The 26,388-nt window shown below is 43.5% G+C and overlaps 1 protein-coding gene across 6 annotated transcripts in view; it reads left to right on the top strand.

Annotated features, from left to right (window-relative positions):
* HHAT (hedgehog acyltransferase) overlaps positions 1-26,388 on the top strand; it is a 523,006-nt gene that overhangs the window by 211,053 nt on the left and 285,565 nt on the right. The gene's annotated exons all lie outside the window — the stretch shown is intronic.

The following is a 26,388-nucleotide window of genomic DNA, read 5'->3' as shown; positions in this document are numbered from 1 at the left end:
CCTTGGTGGGTTGCTGAGTGGGCAGAGACCAGCGGTACTCTGCCCTGGTGCCAGCGCTACCACTGAAGTAGCCTGATTGGAGCCTGGTTGTGGGAGGGGGAGACCGACCGTCTCCCCTCTGGGTACACAGCTCTGCTGCTGGAGACCGACTGTCTCCCCTTTGGCTAAACAGCCCTGTCGTGGGGGGGCAGGACCGACCGTCCCTACCCCCTGTGCTGGAAGTGCAGAGACCACTGTCCCATCTGCACAGGTGTGGGGCTTACAGTCTCCCCCTGGTACATTAAGCTGCCGCTGGGGAGAGGTGGTAACCAGCTCCTCTCCCATTAGAACACTCTGCCGCTGGGGAATGGAGACTGGGCTCTCTATTCCCTGTACATTAATGATCCGCCGCTGGGGAGAGATGGTAACAATCTCCTCTCCCATACATACTTCCCGTCTCTGCGGAGGGAGACCGACTGTCTCTCCTCCCAGCACAGAGTCCTGCTGAGGGGGAAAGGGGGCTGGGCTCTCCATTCCCTGCTGGATACTCTGCCGCTGGGGAATGGAGACTGGGCTCCCAATTCCCAACAAATCACACTGCCGCTGGGGAGGGAGGACGGCCCCTTCAGCTCCCTGTAACTTGGGCGCAGAGACCACGGTCCCATCTGCGCTGGTGTGGGGCTTACTGTCTCCCCTTGGTGTGCTAAGCTGCCGCTGGGGAGAGGGGGTAACAAACTCCTCTCCCTTACACACTTTCAGCCGCTGGGGAGCAGGGCTGACCCTCTGTACTCCCTGTAGGCAGGGTGCAGAGACCACGGTCCCATCTGCGCTGGTGAGGGGCTTACTGTCTCCCCTTGGTGAGCTGTGCTGCCGCTGGGGAGAGGGAATAACAAACTCCTCTCCCTTACACACCTTCAACCGCTGGGGAGAGGGGATAACAGGCTCCTCTCCCTGCACCGTAGACTGCCGCTGGGGAGCAAGAACAGCACCTTCAGCTCCCTGTAACGCACACTGCCGCTGGGGATCTGGGCCGACTGCCCAGCATCCCTGTAGGGCCGGTAGAGAGACCGCAGTCCCATCTCCACCTGCCATCTGTGAGTCTTCCCAGGACCAATCCGTGAGGCCCCTCAACATTTGTGAGTAAGGGCCACCTGCTTCCCCACCTGGCAACTCTGGCTGCTGCTGGGGATCTGGGCCGGCTGCCCAGCATCCCGGTGGAGAGACCTTGGTCCCATCTCTACCTGCCTGTTGTGGTTCCTCACAGGACCAGTCTATGAGGACCCCCACTTCGGGTTCTTCCCGCCGCCTCAGGGAAAGACGGCTAACCTCCTCGGATGCAGCCTCTACTCGGCTGCTGTAACGCTCCTGCTGCTGAGCATACTTCCTCTCTTTCGCCAACCGGAATTCTCGGTCCAGCCTTGTGTTTCGCTCGGCCATGACCTGGTTCCAGATCACCCGGCGTGTCTCCATGGGTATATCATCCCCATACTCGGCCACTCGCTGCCTCACCTCGGCCAGCCAATCATCTCCAGAGCCAGAACCTTCCATACTAGTCTGCTCCCAGGGGCGCTGCACGAGTGCTAGCGTTGCCCTCAATTTGTAAATCCAAACAGTGTCTCTGAGCTGCTTTACCTCGCACTAGGACGCCATCCCACCGCTTGCCACCAATGTAACGGATCACCTGGCACCCCGACTTGGTACCTCCGTTAATGGATGCTCCTAGTGCTTCCTGAGGACTCCAAGCACTCTGGCAGACACCACCATCACCGAATCCGAGACCTTTAAATTCTCCCAAGCGTATGAATGCTGTAGACCATTGAATAGGAACCATACGAATAGGCTTGTACTCCTAGCAGTCAACTGGAACAGCATACAATAAATCCTTCCCCCAATAATGAGACGACACATCACTTTGAGGGTAAAACAGGAACTCTGGACTGGCTCATCCAGCCTGGCTTTTATTTCCAACTCACACATACAGGCCACACCCAGGGGGAGGCATAAAAGAACCAATGACATAGATGTTACCTCCCACACATCCCCTCCCCTTAGTGTGACACATAATCCCATTATGCATACAGTGTAACATATACTTTTACACAACTTTCATAACTTTAAAACCATACATCACATTCACATAAAAATACATATCCACAATCAATCCATTCAGGGGAACAACATATTAAAAAATGGCATGAATCCGACCAGGGGTTAAAAAGTTACTAAAAGTATCTTTTGTTCCTTTCTGGCTGGCAGAAAAACATCCCCACAATGCACCCTGGTTTCCTCCCTTCTGCCCTGGAGTTAATTGGAGAAGTAATCCAATTACCCAGGACTAAAGGCAGACTCCATTAACCACATGGTTGCAAAACAACATAAAACACTTTAAAATACATAAAGTCACATTTACACATAACACACAGACATTTCACCTATCCCCAGATAGCTGGGATCTGCACGCACAAAACTACAGAATAGCGCGCAGATCCTACTCACACAGTACAATTGCCATGGAGCTAAAGTCTTTCCCATAGTCTTTCATTATATAGATAGGCTCCATGGTATGGCTATCTGGGGTATCACATTCCCATAAAGTCTGGTCCATAGTCCAAAGGCAAGAGGCGGGCAAGCAGCCCCCTCCAAGGACACGTGGCGAGTTCGGTTTCGCCACAACCAACTGTCATGAGTCACCTCTGGAGTATTCCCTGCAGGGCCAGTAGCTCCATGTATCTCAAATACTGGTCACTGGAGGTTCTCCGGTCTGACTATGAGGAGCTGGGATCCTTGGAACTTCCATCCTAAGGTACCAATATCTTGCAGCCCTCATTCGCCTTTTCAATGGAATTATCCAAAGTTTCCCCAAACAGCACCACCCCTTCAAATAGAATGGTGTAGAGGGCAGACTTGGAGGATGAGTCATCATCCCAGAAATAGAACCATAATGCTTTCCTAGCTGCTATAGACAAAGCCATTTGATCCAGAGAATATCCTAGTTACATCTAGGGAAGTTTCTGTGAAGAAGTCAGTTGTAACCTGAAGACTTCAGACTGCCTCTTCAATCTTGGCTTTTAATATCTCTCTCCATAGTAGCCTTGAGATCTTTAATCACATATTTCATGTTTGTAGAAACAGCAGCGGAAGTCACAGCTGGCTGGCCTCCTGCAATGGTAGGCGTAAAATTTTGGATAGGTCTGCGTCCACCTATGATCCATAAGTGTGCAACTTAGGTGGTGTAGTTCTGGGGTTGGAAATAACTTCCTCCACAGGGTAAAGCCTGGCCTCTTTTCTTACCCCTAAGGCCTCTGGAACTTACTTTGTAAGCCCTGCCTGCATGTCATGTGGCTGCACAGTGATAGGTCATGCTGAAGCGACAACCTTCTGGAGGAAGTCAGTGCATAACCGATTCCTTCCACTGTTTTCACCTCATAACCAGATCCTGGTGAAGAATCAGACACCTGACAAATAATAATAACTAAATATTACCTGTGGTAAGTATTAAGAAAAAATGTGCACTGTTAAATTCTATAAGAAACCAGCGAAACAGCTTTAAAACAGGCTGAAGACAGCACTTATCCATGTCTGGAGACCCTGCAAATATTTACCAAATAAGTGTGGTAGGTTTACTGTACTTTTCCATTTATTTTAGACACTTTCTGGCAATTGCCCTTATCCAAGATGGCTGCCACAACTTGTATTCCCACAATGCAAGTCATCTGTATTAGGCCCAATAAGGCACAAACTGCACACATGTGGGCCTATTCCGAGTGTGTTTGCTGTTTAGAGACCAGGGAGAGGACTCTGTCTGAAGCCTACATGGCCCCTAAACACCCAGGGTACCGGGAATAAATCACTGGGACCGAGGGGAAGCAAAATAGATAACAAAAGTGCCTGCAAGGGAGTTGAAAAGGCAACCATGTGCAGAAAGTCAAAGTTTAAAGGCACCACAGTCTAAAGGCCTCAAGATATAAAAGGTAACACAGTTTTCAAAATGTATCACAGTTTTAAATATATCAGTCTTCAAATGCACTGCAGTTTTCCAAATGTACTGCAGTTTCAATACATGCAAAAGTATTAAATGCAAATTTAAATGAAACAGTTTTAAATGCCACACAGCTGAAATGCAACACAGCTTAACCCCTTAAGGACATATGACATGTGGGACATGTCATGATTCCCTTTTATTCCAGAAGTTTGGTCCTTAAGGGGTTAAATGCTTCCTAGCAAAAGCACAACCGCATAATGTACCACAATCTTAAAAATAAGGTACAGCTGTATAATGCACTAGTTTAAAGATATCAAAGCTTAAATGCATCACAGCATAAAAGCACAACTGCATAATGTACTACAGTAAAACAGGCAAATAAAGTAATGAAGATAAAAAACATACATGTCCGTAAGTTAAGGGAGCAAATTGCTCACGTCCTAAGGGCTGTAGGACAGGAAAAAGACTGAGGACCTTGGGGATGGAGCCTCCTTTTAAAACCTTGGTGGTTTTCCTGTCCTATCGGCTGTAAGGGGAGGAGCTAACCCATGTGTATATGCTGCCATGATTAGCCTGGAAATTAAGATTTTAAAAAAATATATAGTTTTAGTTCTGCCTGGCATTTTAACTGTGAATGTCATAATACTGTTTGCTTTTACTGCAATAAAATGCACATATTTGTAATTAGCAAAGTCTCACAAGTACAACAATACCCCCATGTACAGGTTTTATGGTGTTTTGGAAAGTTACAGGGTCAAATATAGCATGTCTAATTTTTCAGCTTATACACATTGAAATTTGCCAGGCTGGTTATGTTGCCTTTGAGACTGTATCGTAGCCCAGGAATGAGAATTCCCCCCATGATGGCATACCAGGTGCAAACGTAGACAACCCAGGGTATTCAATATGGGGTATGTCCAGTCTTTTTTAGTAGCCACTTAGTCACAAACCCTGGCCAAAGTTAGCATTTATATTTGTTTGTGTGTTAAAAATGCAAAAAACTATTATGAACTCTAACTTTGGCCAGTGTTTGTGACTAAGTGGCTACTAAAAAATACTGAACATACCCCATGTGCAATACCTTGGGTTGTCTTCTTTTGCAAATGGTATGCCGTCATGGGGGTAATTCTCATTCCTGGGCTACCATACGCTCTCAAAAAAGCAAGGCTTATATTTGACCCTGTAACTTTCAAAAACACTATAAAACCTGTACATGGGGTACTGTTATACTCAGGAGACTTCGCTGAATGCAAATATTAGTGTTTCAAAACAGTAAAATGTATCACAACAATATCATCAGTGAAAGTGCCGTTTGTGTGTGAAAAATGCAAAAAAAATATTTACTTTCACTGACAATTTCATCGCTGTGATATGTTTTACTGTTTTGAAACACTAATATTGTGTTCAGCGAAGTCTCCCGAGTAAAACAGTACCCCCATGTACAGGTTTTAGGGTGTCTTGGAAATTTACAGGGTTAAATATAGTGCTAGCAAACTAAATTCTCTGGACTTTCAGCCTGGGTTGTCAGGCAGGTCCCTTAAATTGCAATCAATAAAATTTCTTAATTATGTAAAAATATTACATAAATATGCACGTAGAATTTAAATATATGTATAGAAACATGAATATTTATGAAATTATTTATGCACTTGTGTATATGAATATATATATATATATATATATTTTAAATGTATTTATATATATAATTTCATTCTAAGTGTATTTTGATATAAATATATATATATATATATATTATTATCAAAATACAGTTGAAATAAAATTACACACACACATATATATATATATATATATATATATATATATATATATATATATATATATATATATATATATATATATATATATATAATTTTGTTAAATATTTTTTAAAAAAAAATTCCAATATAGTTTTTATTGGTCATGAGTTTTCAATAACATCTTGACATTGACAAGAGAATGAATTTTAACATAAAAAATGGGAAAACAACAATACGGGTAGTTCAGTAAGGTAACATGACATGTGATACACTGTATACATACGGTAACAATTGTCTTAGACAATTTAACCCCTTCCCGGCCGGGGATGGAAATTTTCCGTCAACCTTGTCCTTCAGTTAAGGACCGTTGATGGAAAATTTCCGTCATTTACTAAAGTTAACCCCAGATCGCCGCAATTGCGGCGATCGCGAGGTTAACGGTGCTCCGGTCTGCCTCTGTTATATGTGCTCCAAATACTCACCTTCCGCCTCCCTGCACTTCCGGGTTCTGTGTGAAGTGCAGGGAGACGGATCAGTGCTGATCCTCCTCTCCCTGTGTGTAAAAAAATAAATAAAGTTAAATTCCACCCCCCCTTTCCACTGCTTTAATAAAATTAACCCCTCCCCTGCCAATTGATCACTGACTACAGTGATCAATTGGCAGGGTATACATTTTAATGTCATCTGAATATTTTTTTTTAACCCCTGAGGGTTAATTATTTTTTTTTTAACCCTCAGGGGTTACATTTATTTTATTAATGAATTTAAATATTTAAAAATTATATATTTAGCTAGCTGGGATGGGTGGAAGTTAGTGGGGAATTGGGTAATTTGGTGTTAGGCTAACTAGGGGTTAACGTTAAAACTTTTAAAATAAGCTTTAATAAGGTAAAAAAAAAACTTTTACAAATGTTTTAGTAACGTTTAAGTAAAAAAAATAAAAAATACCACCCCCCTTTACCCAGTCTAAATAAAAATTAACCCCTTCCTTGCCAGTTGATCACTGCCTACAGTGATCAAAATACAGATCACAGTATTATACTGTGATCTAATTTTTTTTAACCCCTGAGGATTAACTTTTATTTATTTTTTTAACCCTCAGGGGTTCAATTTATTTAATTAATGAATTTAAATATTTTATAATTATATATTTTGCTAGCTGGGGTGGGTGGGAGTTATGGGAAAACGGGGAATTTACTGTTAGTGCTGCTTACTGCTAGTTAGGGGTTAACAGTAAAAGAAAAGTTTAGAAAAAAAATTTAAAAGTGTAAAAAAAGTTAAGATAGTGTAAAATACTTAATAAGAAAAAAAACAAGTTTAAAAACGGGTTTTACAAAGTAAAAAAAGTTTTACAAAGTAAAAAAATACATTTAAAAATGCTCATTACCACTACACTTGGTACAAGCTAGCGGAAAAATGATCCCACGCTAAGGTTCAAAATATGCCTTTTGAATTACCCTGGGATGTCTTCTTTAAGAAATGGTATGCCTTTATGGTGTAATTGGATTATATAGCCTTGTAAAATACTCTAAAATGGCACATGGACACAGCGTAAAAATTCAAAGTTTGGAAAAAACTGGAATGGCTGTGTCTCAAATGTGCCCCTTCAATGTCCACATATACCTGGCAAAGGTACATACGGGGGTATTGCTGTACTCAGCCGACATAGCTGAGCAACATATGAAGTAGTATACAGTCGTAGCACACATACTATTTGAAAAATATACTGTGCAAATTCACTTTGTGTGTCAAAAAGGCAAAAAAACACTTATTACCATTACACTTGATACAAGCTAGCGGAAAAATTAGGTTCAAAATATGCCTTTTGAAATACCCTGGGATGTGTTCTTTAAGAAATGGTATGCCTTTATGGTGTATTTGTAATATGTAGCCTGCTCAAGTGCTCCAAAGTGGGACACGGACGCATCAAAACCCTCCATGAAAATTCACACTTAAAAACCTTAACTTGTTACGTCTCTTTTACAGCAGTGTAACTTCACAAAATAGTGTCTAGGTCATACATTGGGCATATTGTTTTACTCAGAAGACTTAGCTGAGCATAATTTGGGGGGTTTGAACTTAGTGGCACATATGAAATGTACAAAATGCCCAGCAAAAATGTAATCCGTATGTAAAAAAATGCACAAAATTCTTTTTTACCACATACTTTGGCATATATTGGTGAAAAAATGGGGGCATGTTAAGGCACAATATGCACCATATGAGATACCCTGGAGTGTCTACTTTTACAAATGGTAGGCCTTTGTGGGTTTTTTTTTGAACAGTCAAACTGCTATAATACCCCAAATTGAAGCATAGGCCCATTAAATCCGCCTCTCAAAATTCTACTGTAAATGTTGAAACGGACAGGTCTCCTATATGGCACTGTAGCTTCACGAAATAGTGCCAAAGACATACAATGGGGGTATCGTTGTACTCAGCAGAAGTAACTAAACACAAAATAAAACTTTGTACAGGAATAACACACACCAACTTTACAAAATACACATGAGAAGTTCTTTGTTATAAGTTTGTGTGCCAAAAACCCCCCAAAAACTAAATTTTACTCCAATATTTAGCAGAGATTGGCGGTGAAATGGCTACTTAGAAAGTGTCAAAACAACCTTAGGACAATAGCCTGTGATGTCTACTTTATATAAATATATACTTTTGTGTGGCAATTTAGTTTTCTTTTATGGCTATTAATCTTACAAGACAAACATACCAAATTCTAAAATCGCTCCACATTAAAAGTTTATTTTACTCCTTGTGGACCTGTAACTACCAAAATAAACTTAAAATCCCAGACACATTATATATTCTGTAAATCAGAACAACTAAATAAATTTATTTTTAATTACTTTTTTTAACCTGCACTAACTAGGCACACATTATTATTGCAAAAACTGTACAAAAAACACATTTCTCTTTTTTTTGTTGCATTTTTCTGTATTTTTTTATTATAATAAATAAGCATTTATATATATACCGTATATACTCGAGTATAAGCCGACCCGAATATAAGCCGAGGCCCCTAATTTTACCCCAAAAAACTGGGAAAACTTATTGACTTGAGTATAAGACTAGGGTGGGAAATGCAGCAGCTACTGGTAAATTTCTAAATAAAATTAGATCCTAAAAAAATTATATTAATTGAATATTTATTTACAGTGTGTGTATGAATGCAGTGTGTGTGTATGAGTGTGCAGTGTGTGTGTATGAGTGTGCAGTGTAGTGTGTATAAATGCAGTGTGTGTATGAGTGTGCAGTGTAGTGTGTGTGTATGAGTGCAGTGTGTGTGTATGAGTGCAGTGTGAGTATGAATGCAGTGTGTGTGTGTGTGTATGAGTGCAGTGTGTATATGAATGCAGTGTGTGTGTATGAGTGCAGTGTGTGTGTATGAATGCAGTGTGTGTGTGTGTATGAGTGCAGTGTGTGTGTGTGTGATGCAGTGTGTGTTTGTGTTGCAGAGCCTTGGTGGGGGGTGGGCATTTTTATTATTATTTTTTTTTTTAAAAAATAATTATTTTAAATTTTTTTTGTTATATTATTATTATTTTTTATTATTATTATTTTTATTTTATTTTATTATTGTTTTTTTTTCCGTCCCCCCTCCCTGCTTGATACATGGCAGGGAGGGGGGCTCTCCTTCCCTGGTGGTCCAGTGGCATTGGCAGTTCAGTGGGGGGCGGAGGGGGGCTGTCAGAGAGCACTTACCTCTCCTGCAGCTCCTGTCAGCTTTCTCCTCCTCCGCGCCGGTCCGTGCAGCTCCTCCCCGCACTATGACCCTGCTGCTCTCGCGAGACTTACACTGGGAGCTGACCGAGGTGCTGAACGGACCGGCGCGGAGGAGAAGGGAGCTGACAGGAGCTGCAGGAGAGGTAAGTAACCGTTCTGCAGCCCCCAGTCTGTATTATGGCAATGTAAATTGCCATAATACAGACACTGACTTGAGTATAAGCCGAGTTGGTTTTTCAGCACAAACAATTTGCTGAAAAACCCAGCTTATACTCGAGTATATACGGTATATATGTGACATCAAATTAAAGCCCTTTATGTCCTTTAAAAAACAGTATATAATATGTGTCGGTGCAACAAACGAGAGAGATGCAAATTGCAGTTGAACGCATACAGCAAGAAAATGCAAAAATTGCTTCTGAAGCTGTGTCCTTAAGGGGTTAATACGTTCTACAGAATGATGCAAAATATCAATATAATATCAATATAGTATAACATCCGTAATAGGACCTGCTGTGAGATATACTCCATTAACACATTCAATGGTGTCTCATCGGTTAATAAAGATAAAAGAAGAAGAAGAAGAAAGGGGGGGGGAACGTGGGAGTACTTTTCGGTGGATAACAATCTTCCCTGTTTTCGGTTTAGTAGACGAAGGTCTCAGGTTTTTTAATTGTGTGCGGGAGGTACCTGCCCCCTATAATGCTTTACTCGTTCTATGCGGTAAGGCCGCTCGTATGGGCATGGGGAGGGCATGAGGGTACTGGAGTATGACACTAGCGGGGGCATAGGTTTATTGTTTACCGGAATTCAACCTTACCCACTGCGACCAGGTTATGTGGAATATTTGTGTCTCTTTATTGTTGGATAAGGCCATACGTTCGAAACTGTAGAATTGTTGTAGTTTGTCCCACAGTTGGGATCTCGTTGGGCATAGAGTGGATTTCCAATTGAGAGCTAGTAGGTTGCGGGCTGCTAGTATAATGATCGCGCTTAGTTGCTTGTGTGCTTTGTCAAATAGTTGTGGGAATCATAGGAGTAGATAAGCCTCCGGGGTTTTCGAGATGTCAGGCACCTGTAGTGTGTGGAGCGTGTGTTGTACTTCCCCCCATAAGGGTTGGATGGTAGGACATGTCCACCATATGTATTAGTGTTCCTTCTGCTGCGTTGCATCTCCGACAGAGTGGAGATGTGTTTGGGTATATTTTGTTGAGCTTGTGTGGAGTCAAGTACCACCTGTATAGTAGTTTCCTGTGTGCGTCTATGTGTGTATAACAACGTGTCCATTTGGATAGGTCATTGAGTGCGTGAATCCAATCCTCATCTGTGAGTTGTATGGAGCAGTCAGTTTCCCATAGTGTTTTGCAGTGTGGTGCAACCGGGGCGAGGGTGTCTTCCCATGCTTTATAGCAAAGGGAGATAGCCTTGGGTTTTATGGGGTTACTCCAACAACGCTCTATGATTGCGTTTGCTGGGAGGGAGATTGGGTTGGGGTTGGAGTGTTGTCGTTTTACATGTGAGGTGAGGATGCCCTTTATTTGTAGATACGTGAATATGGCGCTAGTAGGTAAGTCCCATGTCTTTTGTAGATCAGGGAATGGCAGGACACCTTGGGGTTGGGGTAGTTGGTGAATGTGTGTAATTCCAGCCTTCAACCAGGTCTGGATGTGCATGTCTGGCGATATAGCCTTTAAGGCTGTTATTGGGGCTTTGGTATGGAACATGTGTTTGTGTCCTAGGGACTCCAAGAATGTTGTCCAAATATGTAGCATAAGTTTTGTAGTGGGGAGTATCCCAGTTTTGGGTGGTCTGAGTTTTTTTGGGGTCCACATGTAGTCTATTGCTGTGTTTTCTCGAAATTTAGCTTTCTCCAAGTCGACCCATTGGATATTGGGTGCATCAATATCCCTGCCGTTAAGAGTGAGGCTCTGTAATAGAGGTCTATGTTTGGTAACCCAACACCTCCCTGTTTTGTGTGTTCTGTAACACTGTGCGCGATATGCGTGGTCTTTTATTACCCCAAATAAACTTGCTGCATATATTTTGTAGTGATTTTATGAGTGTTTGTGGTATCTGAATTGGAAGCATTCTAAAAACATACAGTAGTTTTGGTAACATCATCATTTTAAATGCATTCATTTTCCCCATCCACGAGATCTTTGTCTGTGACCACTTATGGCTCTCTTTCTTGCATTGTTGCGGAAGGGTGTGGTGGTTGAGTTTTGCTACTTCAGCTAGTGAGGGTGCGATTTTAACACCTAAGTATGTTAGGAACGATGCCTTCCAATCAAAGGCGTATGTTTGTTTCAGGGAGGTTTTAGCATTCTGAGGGAGGTTAATTGGCAAGGCTTGGGTTTTGTCCTGGTTTAGTCGGTAGTGTGATATGTCGCCAAACCTTGACAGTGTCCCCATAAGGTGTGATACTGATTCTTGCGGGTTTCCTAGTGTCACTAAAATATCATCGGCAAATAACGCTAATTTGTATTCCTTTCCCATGGTTGTAATGCCTTGTATGTGTGCGTATTTTCTGGGCGAGGGGTTCAAGTAATAGGATGTACAGCAAAGGGGAAAGGGGGCAGCCCTGCCGAGTTCCATTCGTTATAGGGAATGAATTGGAGAGGAACCCTCCATGAGAAACTTTGGCCGCCGGTGCCGCATACAGTGCCATAATACCTGTGATAATCTCTGGGGGTAGTCCAAATTTCTTGAGTACTTGTTGCATATATAACCAGTTTAGTCTGTCGAAGGCCTTCTCCGCATCGAGTGCAAGGAGAAGGCCTTCGACCGAATCGCCTTACATTGAGGCCAGTATGTCAAGGACTTTTCTGGTGTTATCTGAGCCTTGGCGGCCCCTGACAAACCCCGATTGGTCATTATGTACTAAATCGGCCAACATGGGAGCAAGTCGGTTGCTAATTATTTTTGCATAAAGTTTGGCATCGCTATTCAGAAGTGAAATTGGTCTGAAATTTTTGCATGTTGTGGGGGGTTTGCCAGGCTTGGGTAAGGTGGAGATATGTGCTAAAAGCATTTCTGTTGGTAGTGTGCCTTGCTTGAAACTTTGTTGGTACAAGTTTAGGAGGTGGGGTATTAGTAGCTTGGCGAACTCTTTGTAATACCTATTAGGCAGGCCATCAGGTCCGGGGGATTTGTTTGAGGGGAGGTCTGCTATGGCTTTTGCTATCTCTTCTTGAGATATCGGTTGCCTAAGTTGTTGTGTTCTATCTGGTGACAGGGTCGGCAGGTTGACATCTGCTAAGTAATTGTTTATGTCCTCATGGGTAGGAATTTTTACCCTTTCCCCTTTCACTAAGGTTGTACAGTTTCTGGTAGTATTCTGCAAATGTATTTACTATGTTTTTAGGGTCTATGATTTTTTTTACCTTGGGAGTCGTTTAGGAAGGCAATCCTGGAGGCGGCTGATCTTTGTTTAAGTTGCGATGCTAACTTCGCACCCGCTTTATTACCATAGGCGAAGAATTTGTGTTTAGCCTTTTGTAGTAGTTATGTTGTTTTAGCTAGTTCAAAATCTCGTAGTTTTGCTTGTGCTTGAAGTAGAGCGGTTCGTGTAATAGGTGAAGGTGAGAGTTTATTTTCATTAGTGAGTGAGGTTATGTCTGCTATTATTTGTAGGTATTGTGCTTGGTGCTTTTTTTGGGCTAAACTCGCATGTTTTATGAAACTTCCTCTGATCATTGCTTTATGAGCTAGCCAGACGGAAGCTAGTGAAGTGTCATTTTGAGTGTTTTCTGCAAAGTAGTGTTGCAGATCCGATGTGATTTGGGAAATCACCTCTGGGTTATTGAGTAGGGGTTCGTTTAGTCTCCAGGAGGTGTGACCATTCGAGGGGAATTGTTCCGTCATTGTCAATGTGATAGGGGCGTGATCAGACCAGGATATAATTCCAATGTCTGTGTGTACCACTCTTTCTAGAGATGTGGATTTAATTAGAAACCTATCGATCCTGGAATAGCTATTGTGTGCTGCAGTATAGCAGGTGTAATCAATTTCTGTTAGGTGCGATATCCTCCATGGGTCTACAAAGTTATGAGTTCTTAGTGTTTGGCAAATGTTGTTAGTCTGTGTGTATCTTTTTTTTGAAGTTGTTGCGGTTACCGTTTCCGCAGCTGATGAGTCCATAGTAACGTCTAGGTGGAAGTTAGTGTTGCCTCCAACAATTACCTCCCCAAAGCTATACATTGATAAGAGAGAAAAGACATTAGCAATGAACATAGTTTGGTTTTCATTAGGGCTATAAACATTCATCAGCGTATATGGTTGAATATTTAAACGACATTGTAGAATGAGATATCTGCCCTTCCTATCGCGAATCTTTCGGACTAATTCAAAAGCGACATTTTTGTTTATTAGGATTGACACTCCTCTCTTCTTTTTACGATAACAGGTATGGTAATCAACAGGAAACCAAGGAGAGTTAAATCTGGGTTTGAATTCCCACTTAAAGTGGGTTTCCTGGAAATATGCCACCTGCGCTCCCTGCCTCCTGGCCTCCTGCAGAGCCAGTCTGCGTTTATTAGGGGAGTTCAATCCCTTGGTGTTGAGAGAGAAGATTTTTAACGTCATTCTAGCTGTTAAGTGGTTGAGAGGGTGTTGGGGATTGGTATAGGTTGTGGCTAGCTAAAGGTACGTTCATCTCTAAATGTTACCTTGACTTCAGGTATCGGTAGTTGGGGAGGGGCAGGGTGGGATGAACTATGTACACTTGTCCGCTAGCCTCTAGGGCTGAATGCAGTAGTTTGCAAACAGGTATTCGTAGGCTTAGCTTGTAAGCCGTGTGGGGGCTAGTGGCACTTTCTGATTTATATCAGATAACAATAGTCAGTTTACAAGGTTTAAAGTAAATAGATGTAACAGTAACTCGCTATCGACTGTGAACCTTTGCTGTAGTCGCATTTGGCATAGACATATATCATAATAATGCTGTAATAGAAGACATTTAACAGATTGTAACAATAAAACGGTTTACTCCATTTTTGTTGATTATCAGTTTGGCTGGGAAGCCCCATTTATATAAGATGTTGGCGTTACGTAGAGCTGTTGTAATGGGTGCAAATTATCGTCTCTTGTACATGGTGGCAGCTGACAGATCAATAAAAAGTTTTATGTCTGCATATTCTCCCGGGAGGGTAACTTCGGATCTGGATGCCTGCATTATTTGGTCTTTAACTGTAAAATAATGGATTCTGGTAATGACATCTCTAGGTGTGGATGCCGGCAGGTGTCTGGGTTTGGGTAGCCTGTGAATTCTGTCCAAGCGAAGATCTTCTGCTACCAGTGTTGGAAGTAAGGCTTTAAATAAGTTCTGTGCGTATTGGGCTAGGTCACGGGGCCCTATGGTTTCGGGTATTCCTCAAAGTCTAATGTCGTTCCTTCGGTCCCTATCTTCATTGTCAGCTATCTTCCCTTCCAGATATTTGACCTTGTCTTCTAATGTTGCATGTGCATCTGCTAGGTCGTTGTGAGCCTCCAGGATACCCTCTGTCCTCTCTTCAAGGTGGGAGGTTCTGTCTCCTAGGGCCTGTATATCAGCTCTTATGTCTGCCGCTATTTTTTGGAAGTCTGTGCATAATGCAGATTTCAGGTCATTTAACATGCTGCTTACCGAGGCATCTGTGGCAGGGAGTATAGGGGAGCTGTGCAATCCGCTCTGGCTGTCTCCGGCTTCATTTTCAGATGTGGGAGATCGCGGGTCGTCTGCGCCATCTTGATCTGGTATGCCCGCTATCTGTTGCGCGCTCAAATGTACATCTATAGTTCTTTGTTTCATTTTTTTGCCCGATTTAGTCGCCATGGTCTTGAGGGGGTCTCGGGTGGTAAACTGGGCTGTTTGGGTTTGCGATCTGCGCTGTTTAACTCGCTGTAGGGCCCACAAGTCGGCGGAGCTCTTGCACTATGCGACTGCTTACCCCTATTTTTACATTTTTTATTTATTTGTATTTACTTATTTATATTTTATAATATATATATACACACAATATATATATAGTTATTATATATACTTATACGTGTGTAATTTAATTCTAAGTGTGTTTTTATATTAATATATGTATATATTAATATAAAAATATACTTAGTATGACATTTTATATATATATATATATATATATATATATATATATATATATATGTTAAAAGGCCTGAACTTGTGGAGGCCTGAATTTGTGGGAGGAGTAAGTCCCCTACTTAAACTCCCAGCCCCTACTCACCTCTGCCGTTCAGCTGATTGTCTTGTCCCCATAGCAACCAGCACTTCCGGTCCAGCTTCCCGCCAGAATTTCTCCTGTTGCCAGCAGTCAGACGTCCTGAAACAGTCCTCCGTCCGTTCGAGGCCCTCCAATCCGTTTTCCGGTCGAGGTATCCGGCTTCCGGTCATGAGACCGGCACGTACACGTGAGTTAGGCGAAGGAAATAGCGTCCCGCAATTTCCTGCCGTTCGGGCCTAAAAACGTGGGGGTAGGCTCCCTCTAAACTTACTCGTACTATTACATGCTCGTTTAAACGAATTCAGCGTTCGCACCTAAACAGACGAACGCTCGGCACTTTTTCACCTCGTTTACATATTCGTACGTAATTTACCGAATTAGCTTATGAAGTATATACACAATATTATTACCGGTATTCTCTTATTCCGTTCGGTCACCCAGGACCACTATATTTCGTATGATTTAATTATGAACACTATGCTCTAACACATATTCGGTTAGCTCTTATTGAAATAGGCTACAGTATGCACTTAGGCCTATTTTACACAAATTCTACCTGCTTTTATGTATATTCCCTGTTCGGTTACTATTGTTACTCATCAGTTTGGGGTTATATTTATGGTTACTCATCAGTTTGGGGTTATATTTAACTTGTTTAAATACCAGCCTTTTGATTTTCTATCAATGTTAACCAGTTAAATGTATTTTACTAACTTAAAAACATCCACTACTATTATAAACATACGGTTCTATACATATATTTAACTAATAACACTACATCTTTTTTAACCATGATACATACTGCCATACGTCACATATACAAATAAATGCTTTGTCTAAACATAATACCCGGTACATTAACATCTGTACTAAGCATTTCCCATATAATCACGCCGCCACATATTTTTGACTTTACAGAGTGCATCGGTTTCTCGCTTTCTGCGCTAAAGTTGTTATTTTCAAGGTCTTTTATTACAGGAACAGGTACGGTATTTTATCACTTTGAGTCATCATGGTCTAAGCCAAAAATTCATTTAAACTATTAAGTTTTATTACATACCATCACATCTGTTGTTAACTATGAAAATTTTCTTCGGTTAACCCTTAGCTCCAGTATTAACCTAGGCTTCCACCGGTTCAACACTGTTAAAACCTACTACGTCTAACACAATTTCTGTACGTCTAACCAAGGTATAGTTCTCTATTTCTACTTACAACTGTTCATACAAAGACCTCACGTGGTCTCATTTTTTCATTACTACTTTTTTTAAAGGCTTACGCCCACGGTACGTTAACTCTTTATTATCTTCTACCCAGACATACGGTCATACGGCCTTCAGGCTCTGGAATAACACCAAATCCTGACCCGGTACTCGGCCATACCTTTAGGTACTTACGCCCTTCCCAAATACGTCCATTGTCCAACCCAAGGCCTCATTCAGCCTTCTCTAAAATATCTAAATCATCCCATTCACACACCCTAAACCTTCCAGATCCCTCAACGCAGGATCACACGTGGCGCCCCTAACAAAATACAAATCATACGCCACCACGATACGCATAAATACATCAACATCTGTCTTAAATCCCCAGGATTCCCCCTCGAGGACAACAAGAAGACAAGACTCACTACATTAACTACCAAAAGGTTCCAGAGACCATTTGCGACCAGTCAAGGTTAGTATCCACATACCACCCCAGTCCTCGCATTGTACCCTTTAGTATACAATCGAACTGGCTACAGGGTCTAGGCCAACTACGTCATAAGCCAAATCATAGGTAGAGCCTCTCACCGCCACTTGGCATTAGCAGGGCCTCACCTACCCAAACATTCAACAGTTAAACTCTTCGCTTCGGCATCTAGCATTACAGTCCAGTTCTTCCATATACTCCACCCCCACACCCCCCAACTTACCTTACTCCCTCACTAATATATCTTCACATAATAATTCATTTTTAGAATGTCCCAAGAACCAATGCCAACCGAAGAACTGACAGAAGAGATACCGTTCACGCCAACCAGACCCGAGTCTCCAGGCGAATCACTCACCCTTTCAACCCCCACGTCCTTGAGAGCATGGACTATTACCAAAATTACGGCCGAGCTTAGGCTCAGGGGAATCCCCTTTCCGGCCACAGCCAGAAAGGCTGAACTCTATAGGCTACTTACCCACCAAGCCCCCGAGCCTAGGCCAGGCACTAGCTCTCAAGGACAACCACCAGGCTACAGCACGGCCACCCAGGATACCCTGGCAGAGATCTTGGCCAATCTACAGACCCTCAATAACAGGCTATCTAAGATGGAGAGCGCCATCTCCTCCCCAGCTAGTCCCAGTCCCTATCACGGTAGTCCCAGTCCCTATCACGGCTGTACCCGACATACCAACATGCCCTCCCATACCCCCCCAGCACCAGGCACAGCCATTACACCATTTGAGTCACCAGCACACTCCGTCCCTGACTCTATCAAGAAAGATATCCTAGACGGGAAGGATGTGTGTCTGGTGTCTCTGCTCATAGCCTCTCAGGATGTACTTGAGAACAAGGCTTTCAACTATGGTGACATTTCTGTGGTGCTCAAGACAAGGGATCCCAGGCTTAATAAAAAATTGTCGATACCCCAGTTTGTGATAGCCTTCGGGATATACCGAGACGTTATTTGCACGGTGTATCCCCACAGGAGAGAAGAATTAGACCTTTATCTGCACAAGGTGGTGGATCTAGGCATCAAGTACGGGGGCTCCTCTTTCTATGACTACCACAAGTCAGTGTCAGCGAAGGCGGCGACCCATCTGAAGCAGTTCAATATTAAAATGAACTGGGGTCAGATGGACACAGAACTGTTCTGTCGCCACTTCGCTGGACTCAGGCCCCCGGCTTGTGCCATATGCAATTCGACATCCCACATGGCGGACTTATGTCCCATCGAAGCAGATCCCACCACCTCCACTCCCACCTCTCACTCTACTTTCACACCTCACTCCACTTTCACCCCCTACAACAAATCATTGGGTGGTCTTCGGGATAAGCTAGGTAGGCCCATCTCCTTTCTAGGGAAGGCGCAGGTGTGCAATAATTTCAACGCAGGCTCCTGCAGTTTCAGCGCCTGTAGATTATTGCACATTTGCTCCATATGTTTCAGGGCACATACAAAGACCTGACTAACCGACATAAACATCGACAACCTGTTTTTTTTATCTAAGGTCTCACCCTAGCAGGCATCTGGTGGATTATCTCACCACAGGGTTCACTAAAGGGTTTCTCATGGGTATAGTAGCCATTCCCCCAGGTACACTAGAATGCCCTAATCTCCAGTCAGCACGTTTAGACCCAGTCTCCACAGACACCCTCATTGCCTCGGAAATCACCAACGTTTTCATGATAGGCCCCTTCACCTCTTCACCATTCTCCTCCTGGCGCACTAACCCCATTGGTATTGCTATTCACAAATATTCTAATAAAAAACGTCTAATTATTGATTTATCGGCACTGCACTCCTCTTTTGTTCCTAGCATAAACGCACTCATTCCAGCAGACGAATTTTCACTTCAGTACGTAACCATCGACGACGCCATACAGTCCATCATATCATCTGGTAATCGACCCTGGCTTAGCAAAACGGACATTACAAACGCTTTTAAATTACTACCCATGCACCCCTCACTCTGGCACTTACACAGTATTAAATGGCGTGGGAAATACTACTTTTCTACACGACTCACTTTCGGTTCTCGTAGCAGCCCCAAACTGTTCGACATTTTCGCAGAGTCGCTATGCTGGCTGCTTCTGAACATCACCAGGTGTCACTCCGTTATCCACTACCTCGATGACTTTTTACTTATAGAGCCAGAGTCACCATCACCCACAGCAATCAGAAGCACTACTGCACTATTTGCTACACTTGGAGTCCCTTTGTCCCCAGCCAAAACTATAGGCCCCACAACTAAATTGACCTTTCTGGGGATAGAACTGGACTCGGTTAACCTCAGAGCTAGCCTCCCTCACGACAAACTGGCACGTTTGAGAGGGGAGATAGACTTGTTCCTGTGGAGTGATGTTTGCACTAGGAAGGAACTTCAGTCCCTTCTCGGATCCCTGAACTTCGCCATGCGCATCATTCCGCAGGGATCTTTCATATCCAGACTTCTTTGCCTGATGCACAGAGTTCCGGACTCTGGCACAGTTTCTTTGGACCCCCACGCCAAGGCTGACTTAGCTATGTGGGGGAAGTTTTTGAAGGACTGGAATGGAATCTCCATGTTTATCCCCCCTCTCTCCACCTCTTCACCCATCATCCACACAGACGCAGCAGCCAATACCGGTTTTGCAGCCATTTTCGGGAACCACTTGTTCAGGGGCCATTGGCCCACTGAGACGGATGCCTTGCCAGGATTCAGAGAGACCTCAGCACTATTTGAAATTTATCCCATTGTGGCGGCCGCACACACCTGGGGTCATCTCTGGTCTGGCAAGGCAGTAAAATGCTACTCAGATAACTCGTCAGCTTGCGAAATCGTTAACAAAGGGCGATCATCTTCCCTGACCATCATGCGGCTGATTCGCAAGCTGACCTGGTTGGCAGCATCCGGCCAGTTTCACTTAGTTTGTTTTCACATCCCGGGTATTCACAACATGGCCGCTGACGCTCTTTCTCGTTCTCAATTTCAGGCATTCTCTCAGGCACTCCCAATGGCTCACCTACAACCATCCAGGACACCACGGTTCCACGAACTAATCCTGGATTAAGCACACTCTTGAACCACGCTAGAGCACTCACTCACCAAGCATTATCACCCAACACGGCTATCACTTACAATATATTTAATATTTTACAAATTCTTAATATATTTAACTTAATATATTTAACAAATTCACTGCAGAGTTCGGTTTACAAGGTGACTTCTCTATTCAAACCATGGTGTCTTTTGCCTCTTTTTGCCACCTACACCTTAAACTATCTCACAACACCATTAAACTTTATCTCACGGGGGTCCAGCACCACAGCCTCACCTATTTTCCTAACAACACTCCTTTCCTGTCTTCATACCCCATCAAAAAGGTTTTGAAAGGCATATCAAAGGTTTCCCCTCCACTCACTACCACTAGATTACCTATAGATGGGCCTATCTTCAGGTCACTTAGCAATCTCCTTGACACAGCCCCATTCGACATCGGCACAAATACGGTAATCAAATCTGCTATATATCTCGCTTTCTACGGTTTTCTCAGACCTAGAGAGTTCACCGTGATTTGTCAAGGAGATATTAAGCTAAGCCTTAAAATATCACACCTCACTAAAATAGAGGATCACTACCTACTTTCGATCCCTACAACTAAAACCAACCGGTCACTACACCCTACTATTATTCCTCTCTTCCCTACTGATAATGCCTGGTGTCCGGGAAAAGTACTAGACCACCTACGGTCAACTCTGCACGGTCACCTACCGGACTCTCCGCTCTTAACACTACAAGGGCACCCGTTAACCACCGCAAAATTGATGGTTCATATCAGAACTCTGTTATCTAAGCTCGGACACAACCCGACTGCATTCTCCGGGCACTCCTTCCGTATAGGAGCCGCCTCTGCAGCCTCTAGCACTAACACACCGGTCCATATCATCAAGAGACTGGGGCGGTGGAAATCCTCCATATATACTGCATATATTCCACAGCCGGAGAAAGAGCTTCGCCAAGCTTTCAGGAACTTGGTCTTGTAAAAAAATGCAATAAAGTGTGTATTTCTCGAATTTATCTTTTGCCCTCTTCTATTTACAGGCCCACTCGTACGTTGGTTTCGGCACACCACAACTAACTTTGCTCACAGTTACTATCCATTACGTATTTAAATTCCGAGCACAAGTTAAAAGGCCTGAACTTGTGGAGGCCTGAATTTGTGGGAGGAGTAAGTCCCCTACTTAAACTCCCAGCCCCTACTCACCTCTGCCGTTCAGCTGATTGTCCCCACCCACCTACACCCTGTTATAATTACATTCTCCTTGGTGGGCCCTCTTTTATTTACAGGCCCACTCGTACGTTGGTTTCGGCACACCACAACCAACTTTGCTCACAGTTACTATCCATTACGTATTTAAATTCCGATGATGTGTATATACATATTATATATAGATATATTATGTATATATATCTCATATATATACATATATATTTTTTATTTGCTAATATGTTTTTATTTTAATTTATTTTATAACAGCAGGAAGACAGATACAAACAGTAAAACACATACAGATACACAGGGCACACACTGACATACAGATACGCAGATATACAGATATACATGCAGACAAACAGATACACATGCAGACACACACATACAGAGACACACACACATACAGACACACACACACACACACACACACACACACACAATGGTTTAGTCACTCTCCTGTTTCCTACAAACAGTGAAACACATACAGATACACAGGGCACACACTGACATACAGATACAAATGCAGACACACATACAGAGAGACACACACATATATACAGAGACACACATAAATACAGAGACACACACATATATAGAGACACACACATACAGAGGCACACACGCATTCATACAGACACACACACATACATACAGTAAAACACACACAAACAATCACACATGCACAATGGTTTAGTCACCCTCCTGTTTCCTACCTTTTAGGTGCAAAGGGTGACTTCCCTGAGGTCCAGTGACTCAGGCTGATGGGAGTCATAGTTCCCACTCTGACTTAGTCCTCTCTTTCTCCCGCTCGGCGCTCTGTGTAAGCTGGGAAGAGTGACCAGGGCAGTCACTTCCTCCCAGCTCAATCTGACCGCATCACATGGAGCCCGGTCACGCTGTTAAGGCGCCGTAGCGCTGACCGGGCCCACTGGAAATACTTGGCATCGGGTGGTCCTAACAGCATGGGCCCCTGAACACGCGACCCCGGCGGTTCTAACATATGGCCGGCTGGGCACCGTGGTCACTGGGGTCCAGAGGGCGGCTGGGCTCCCTGTAATGACGGGCCCGTTTGCAGCTGCAACCCCTGTGACCGCGGTAGTTCTGCCACTGCCCCCACTCCATGTGTCTCTCACATACATGAACAGGCAACAAGAATAGGCACAGATAATCACTAATTGGTTTTGATCAGGCCCTCATACCAGTCACCAGGAAATGCTGTGCAGTAACATTATACTAACAGTCCTGATGCTGTGGCTGTGGTTAAGTCCATTTACCCAGAGTTTGTGATATGTACAGCTGCTTACTGCAAGATGTAATGCATGGTCCTCACGGAGCGATTTATCATGCCATGCCTGACATGTTAGTGGTCCTGGAGGAGTGAAAGATGCTCTCGGAGTGAAAGATTTTCTCCTTTAAAAAACCTTATGTACTCAAAGAAAAATAAAAAAGCTAAGCACACCCACCCCTTTATTATTTTTATGATGTGAACACCTAAACTCAACATACATATTTTAGGAAGCTGTTTGTGTTTTTGTGACATCATTGATATTTTTCATTTTTATTCCCTATCTTTACTTCGCAGTAACCAAAAATTACCTTAGATCCGTTTCCCATCACATACACATCGAGTAAACAAAATATTTATTGGCATAATTTGCGCTTTTAGAATAGCATGTTTTTAGTGGTGTATTTACACATAGAATATTCAGCAAAGTTTTATAGGTGAGATCTATGTTGGAAGCTGAGATACTGCAGTGGGCATGCACATGGAAAAGGTCACACGGAAGATTAATGACTCTGTGCGAAATGGTCATGAATCTCGAGATATTGATCATGACCTATTAGGAAATTATACGTGATAATGCAAGAGGAAGTTTGGCGGAAGATGTGTTACGCTTTAAAGGGACACTCCAAGGTTAAAGTGCACGTATACTACTTTCCATGTCTCCATTTATTTAGTTCATTATATTTTCAGTCATTTTCAAACAATGCTGCAACTATATGACACCAACGACTGTGTGCATGCACTTACTCTTAGGTTTTTTGTTTGTTTTTTTTTCTCTGAGAGAACTTAGAAAGCAGTTGCAAGTAGACTAATACATGACAAATATAATTGAAGCTGCTAGTGTAACTGAGGTAAGGTTATTGGATGCGACTGTTAGTTTACTGAGTAGTTTTAACCATGTCTATAGATGAATGAAACTACTTAACATGCAGAAATGAATGTGGTGTAAACCTCTCCCCGTAAAGAGATTAAGGGCTTTCCAGAAGTGTTCCATTGTGTTCCGTTGTAGACAATGCTAAGTCAAAATATGTATAAGGAATCCATGTTGCTCTTTGCACTTGTAGATGTAGAACCTTCAGGGGTATAAGAGATATTTAGGGTTTCCCTGCATATGCTTTAAATAGTTAAGCTAAGCACCATAACCATGTCAGCCTGTTTTAGTGGTTATTATGCTTGTAGTCTCTGGGCATCTTTCCCCAGTTCTGTGTTTTGAGTGGTTTCAGATAAACTTTTTTATCTCGGGAGGATTCATTGTATAAAATGTGTATATTTTTTTGGTTAACCGCTTACACTAGAAAATAAACTTCACAGAATGCAACTTAAGTAATGACATTAATAAAATACTTGACAAATAACAATGTGTGTTTATTAAAGCTCACACATTTTTTTTATGGTTTTACATAAAAATATACACTAATATATAAAATATCACTCAGCCCCCTATTGGAAAGCATTTAAAAATGTATCAAAGTATTTATTTATTTTTTGCTAGATCCTTCCTTTCATGCACAAAATGAAAGAGAAGAGATTATGTAATCCCTTATTACTGTCCTTTTTGTAATTTTTTTTTTACTGCACAAAATTGCAATTTAAAATTAATTCCTTTTGGTAGTGTTTAACTGTTTATATCACCTTGAAAATGTTAAGGATTGTAGCAGAAAAGGACAAAATAAAATATATCTTGTTGAATACCTTTAAGTGAATTCTATAAAGGGTTCACCTATACAATATGGTATCTCCTACTCTCACCGGTGGCGGCTGGTGGGGCACCAGACTCCTCCCCCAGAATTTTACTCCACCGCATACAGTACAGAGATACTCATACAATACAGAGAGCTGAGTATTAAACAGAGATGCTAATGCAATAAAACAAGCTTTGCACAACTTAAAGATTTCTATAAAATACATAGAGCCAGGGCCGGACTGGCCCACCGGGATACCGGGAATTTTCCCGGTGGGCCGCGGCACCTGGGGGGTGCTGTGAGCAAGTATGTGCCACCGGGTGGCCGGTCCGGTGGCACACAATCTGAGGGGGCCGGCCGCATTCCGCGCTGGAGCCGCCGGACCGGGTGGCAGCCTCGCCGGTCCGGCGGCACTCCTTTCACTAATGCAGACACGCTGGGGGCTGATGGAGGAGGGAGGAGCATGTCTCTGTACCATGCTCCCGCGCGGTTCCCACAATTCCCAGCACAGGAACCGCGAGGGAGCATGGTACAGAGACATGCTCCTCCCTCCTCCATCAGCCCCCAGCGTGTCTGCATTAGTGAAAGGAGTGCCGCCGGACCGGCGAGGCTGCCACCCGGTCCGGCGGCTCCAGCGCGGAATGCGGCCGGCCCCAGCCCCACTCACTACTCAGGTAAATGGGAGGGGAGGAGAGGGGGCAAATAAAACAGAGGGGCACATGGAAAGGATGGGGGGAAGAGACAGAGGGGGGATAGAGAGATGTGGAGGGGGGGGAAAGAGACACAATGATGGGGGGGCAAATAAAACAGAGGGGCACATGGAAAGGATGGGGGAAAGAGACAGAGGGGGATAGAGAGATGTGGAGGGGGGGAAAAGAGACACAATGATAGGGGGGGGCAAATAAAACAGAGGGGCACATGGAAAGGATGGGGGAAAGAGACAGAGGGGGGATAGAGAGATGGTGGAGGGAGGAAAAAGAGAGGGGGGGAGAGAGAGACAGAGGGGAAGAGAGAGACAGAGGGAGAAAGGAGAGAGACACACAAGGAGAGGGGAAGAGAGAAACAGAGGGGAAAGAGAGAGACTGGGAAGGAGAGGGTAACCCCCCCCCCCCCCCTGCCAGACGATCTCCCTCCCCCTTCCACAGGCACCTTGCGGGCAGCCGGTAGGGGAAGGAGGGAGAGAGGACCCAGGAGGTCAGCCTGCAGCTCCTCTGCGTCCTTCTCGCACGAGCACAAAGCGTTGCCGCGGTTACCACGGCAATGCTCCGGCTCTCACGAGAGTGAACTCTAGCCCTGGAGCTATGGGCTAGAGTTCACTCTCACCACGAATTCCTGGTGGTCGCAGTGTTGAGAGTGAACTCTAGCCCCATAGACACACTGCCCCCACACACACACCGTACACATTCACACACTGCCCCCACACACACACCATACACATTCACACACTGCCCCCACACACACTGCCCTAACACACACACCATACACATTCACACACTGCCCCCCATACACATACTGCCCCCACACACACACCATACACATTCACACATTGCCTCATACACACACACACACACACACTGCCTCCACACACACCATACACATTGCCCCCATACACACACACACACATTTCCCCACACACGCTACACATTCACACACTACACCCCCCCACACACACACATACACTGAACCTTTCACACACACTGCACCCCTCACACATTGTACCACTGCTCCTATACCCTACTACAGCCCCATATCCCAGCAAACCCCAGGTAAGTTGTCAAACTGTTCTTAAACG

The sequence above is a fragment of the Pelobates fuscus genome, chromosome 2 (assembly GCF_036172605.1).
Source record: "Pelobates fuscus isolate aPelFus1 chromosome 2, aPelFus1.pri, whole genome shotgun sequence".
Classification (NCBI taxonomy): Eukaryota; Metazoa; Chordata; class Amphibia; order Anura; family Pelobatidae; genus Pelobates; species Pelobates fuscus.
Note: the sequence above shows the minus strand (reverse complement) of the source record. Positions and strands in the feature narration are given on the sequence as shown.